Source organism: Pteropus alecto, unplaced genomic scaffold (assembly GCF_000325575.1).
Source record: "Pteropus alecto unplaced genomic scaffold, ASM32557v1 scaffold100, whole genome shotgun sequence".
NCBI classification, from domain to species: domain Eukaryota; kingdom Metazoa; phylum Chordata; class Mammalia; order Chiroptera; family Pteropodidae; genus Pteropus; species Pteropus alecto.
Window position 1 is genome coordinate 4,629,890 of NW_006430723.1, and position 4,680 is coordinate 4,634,569.

General features: G+C 29.5%; 1 pseudogene; it reads right to left on the reverse strand.

Moving 5' to 3' along the window:
- Positions 1-4,313: 4,313 nt before the first annotated feature.
- On the reverse strand, positions 4,314-4,432 carry LOC112483068 (annotated as a pseudogene).
- Positions 4,433-4,680: the final 248 nt, after the last annotated feature.

Below are 4,680 nucleotides of genomic sequence, written 5' to 3' on the forward strand. Positions count from 1 at the left end.
TATGGCCCACAAAACCTAAAATATTTATTACCTGTCCCTTTACAGAAAAAAAATTGCCATTCGCTATTGTAATCCATTCATTCTAGACATGCAACTATCACTAGTAATAGAAATTATTCACTGAAGCTCAAGCTTTTCTCTATACATTAGAATGTCACAGAATGTCAAGGAAAGGTAAATGGAAGAGAACTCCCTCAAATAGGGGATCTCCCTCAATATATATATGTATATATATGTATACATCTGGGACTGAACCCATCTTTGCATTCTTTGCACTTATCCCATGGCTCTAAAGCCATGGCTATCAAAAGAGAATGCTCTGGTATCAGCAATAAAGTAATTACAGAGATTAACAAATTAATGTAATAATCTAAAGTTACAACTGAAATGTATATCTAATTCTTCCATGAAAACCATCTTCCAGAATTTTAATAGCCATCAAACAAAACAAGTCAGATAAACATCTGATAGATAATTATCAAATATGACCCAAAAAATGATAAATTTGAATATCCATATATTTATTCAAGAAACTTAAATTGTAACTAAGATATCCTCAGATTTACAAAACTCAGAAAACAATGTTTGGCCCATATGACTTTTCTGGTGAATTCTGAATACATTTAAAGAAGAAATAATAATGATAGTATGTTAACTTTACCAGAAAATATACAAGGAAAGACTACTTTACAACTAATTTAGTAAAGTTTACATTATCTGGATACTAAAATCAGATAGACATAAATAAAAAGAAAATATGATTTACAATCTCTCATGAATATATAAACATACTCAGAAATTCTTAACAAAGATACTAGTAATTAGACTTTAGCAATATGTAAAAAGGATATTTGAAATTGTCAATTTAATTTATCATATAAAAAATAAATAGAAAGACCATATTAGTCTTTTAATAGATACAGAAATAACATCTAAAAAATACAATATACATTCATAATAAAAACTCTCAGCAAAATAGGGAAAAAATAGTACTTCAATAGGTAAAGGAGATTTACCAAAAAACTATAGCTAACAGAATACTTAATAGTGAAAGACTGAAGGAAAAAAAAAGTAGAAGAAGGAGGAAAGGATATCTGTTCTCATTATTCTATTTAACACAGAATTAAAAACAAGTACACTAAAAACTATGAAACACTACTGATATAAATTAAAGATCTAAATAAAAACATGGATACACAATTGTTCATGAACTGGCAGACTTATTATTTTTAAGATTTCGATTCTCCCTGAGTTGATTTAACAAAATATATTTAACAAAATATATTGAACAAAATATATTTAACAAAATATATTGAAACAAAATATATTGAACAAAATATATTTAACAAAATATATTTAACAAAATATATTGAACAAAATATATTGAACAAAATATATTGAACAAAATATATTGAACAAAATATATTGAACCCAAATTTCAGCAGACCACTGTAGAAATTGATGAGCTAAAATTTATTTGAAAATGAAAATGACCTAAAATAGGCAAAACAATTTTGAAAAAGAGAACAAAATTGGAAGATTTACACTACCAAATTTCAAAACTTACTATAAAACTATAGTAATCAAGACAGTTTGGCAAAGGTATGAGTCCAGAAATAGAACCACATATATATGATCAAATGTATTTTAACAAAGGTGTTAAAACCATTTAATTGATAAATGATAATCTTACCTAATGGTGCTGTATAAATTAGGGGAAAGATGTTTTGATCCTTCTATATACCACACACAAAACTTACCTCAAAATGGGTCAGAGGACCATCTGTCTGGGCTAAAACCATAAAAAGTCTAGAAAAATACATTGAAGAAATCTTTCACTTTCTTAGGGTAAAGAAGTACTTAGAATTCATTCAAAAAGCTTGAATAGTTTAAAAATACCTTGAAAATTCTGAGTTTATAAAAATTATAAACTTTGCTCCTCAAAAAATATTAAGAAATAGATAATTTGGAAAAATATTAGCTATACAATTGTTGACAAAGAATCTACAAATTATCTGAGAATAAACAAGAGAATATATAAAGAGCTGTTTTAACTCTATAATAAGAAGATTCATAACTCAGATTTAAGAAACAGGCAAAACATTTCAACAAACATGTTAAGGATGTGTTTAATATCCTCTATTACTGTGGACATGAAAATTAAAAACATAATGAGAGACCTCTACAAACTCACTAAAATAGAGTAATTTAAAAAACGTTATTGATATCAAGTGTTGGCAAAGATGTGGTGAAATTAGAATTCTCATATATTGCACCATTTCATAAATGGTGGACGTGTAAAGAAGTACACTTTGAAAAATAGCTTAGCAATTTCTTATAAATATGCATTTAACATGTGATTCAGCAATCTCATTTCAAGGTATTTACCCAGGAGAAGTGAAATACAGATCAACACAAACACTTGAATACTTTATTTTTATTGTCAAACCTGGAAATAATGCAAAAGTTTTTCAACAGGTGAGCAGACATACAAATGGTGATATATTCCTATTCTGAAACACTATTCATCAATAAAAACAGAATAAACTACTATATGCAAAACATGAATGAAAACCAAAAATATCAGGCCAAGTGAAAGAAGACAGACATAACTGAATACATGTGCCATGATTCTACTTACATAAATTTCTAGAATATGCAAAATTAATCTACATTGACGAAAAAGCATATCAGTAGCCCGAGGCTCAGGGTAAGGGTCAGACTGACTGAAAGGGGACCTGTGGGGAATATTTAGGGTAAAGTAAATGTTGTCTGTCTCGACTGGAATAGCAGTTACATGGATGGGTGGGCGGTGGTTACATAGAAGTATGTATTTGCCAAACTCAAACTGTTCACATAGAAAAGGTGTATTTTTTATTAAGACCAGTTGTTTATTAGTGTTAATCATGCTTGAGCAGCTGCTTATGTTTACAAACAGATACTTTTTGAAATGTGATAAAAATACATAACATAAAGTTTACCATTTTAACTATTTTTAAATGTACAGTTCTATGGCGTATGAGAACATTCGCAGTGTAGTGCAACAGTCATCATCATCTGCCTCCAGAACTTTTTCCACCTCCCCCAACTGAAACTCTACTATGATACACAATAGCTTCCCTTTCCCTGCTCCCCTCAGCCCCTGAAAATCTCCATTCTACTTTCTGTGCTTATAATTTTGACTACTTAAGGTATCTCATTTAAGTGGAATCACACAACATTTGTTCTTATTTGACTGGCTTATTTTACTTAGCATATAATGTCTTCAAATTTCTTTCATTTTGCAGCATGTATCAGAATTTTCTTCCTTTTTAAAGTTGAATAATAGTCTAATATATATGTTATATATTAAAACGATATATATTATATTAAAAACTATGTATATATGCTACATATTAGAACATATATACAGCTAATTTTGTTTATCTGTTCATCTGTCAATGAACACATGGGTTGTTTCTACCTTTTGGTTATTTTAAATAATGCTGCTATGAACATGGGTGTACAAATATTTGTTTGAATCCAAAATTTCATTTCTTTTAGGTATCTACCCAGAAGTGGAATTACTGGATTATATGGCAATTCTATTTGTAAATTTTTGAGGAATCACCACATTGTTTTCTACGGTAGCTTCATCACCAGCAATGCACAAGTGTTCCTATTTTTCCATATCTTTGTCAACACTTGATTTTTCTCTTTTCATTTTGTTTTTGGTTTTTTTTTGATAATTGTCATTCTCAGAGATATGAGATAGTGTCTTATTGTGGTTTTAATTTGTATTTCCCTAATGATTAAAGATGTTATGCATCTTTCATGTGCTTATTGGCTATTGTGTATACCTTCTTTAGAGAATCTATTCAAGTATTTTGCCCATTTTTTAATTGTTTTGTTGTTGTTGTTGCTGTTGTTGAGTTAAAGGATTTTTATATGTTCTTGATATTAATCTTTTATTATATGTATGATTTGAAAATATTTTCTCCCATTTATGTGTTGCCTTTTCACTCTGTTGATTGTGTCCTTTAGTGCACAAGAGTTTTTAATTTTAATGAAGTCAAATTTATCTGTCTTTTTTCTTTTGTTGACTGAAATTTTGATATCCAGTAAATTGTTGTCAAATTCAACGTCATGAAGTTTTCGCCTACAGTTTCTTCTAAGTATTTTATAGTTTTAGGCCTTATGTTGAGGACTTTGACTCCTTTTGAGTAATTTTTTTTTTTTTGTTAGGCAAGGCAACCTTTTAGACAAGGTTGACCTCACAGATTGCAATGACCTTGACAGCTTACAATCTCTCTCTCTCTTTTTTTTTTTTTTTACACCTGCAGCACCTGGTCTTCCTAGGTGATCTCCCATCCAAGTACTAACCAGGCCTGACCCTGCTTAGCTTCTGAGATCAGACAGGATCAGGCTTGTTCAAGGTGCAATGGCTTTAGATCTGAGTTAACTTTTTTATGGTATAAGTGTCCAACTTCATTCTTCTGCATGTGGATATCCAATTTTCCCAACATCATTTGTTGAAAAGATTATTCTTTTCCATTAAAGTCTTGGTACACTTGTTCAAATTGGTTGACTATATATGCAAGAGTTTATTTCTGGGCTCTTTATTTTATTCCTTTGGTTTATATATCTGTCTTTATGCCAGTATCATATTGTTTTGATTACCATAATCTTATAGTAAGTTTT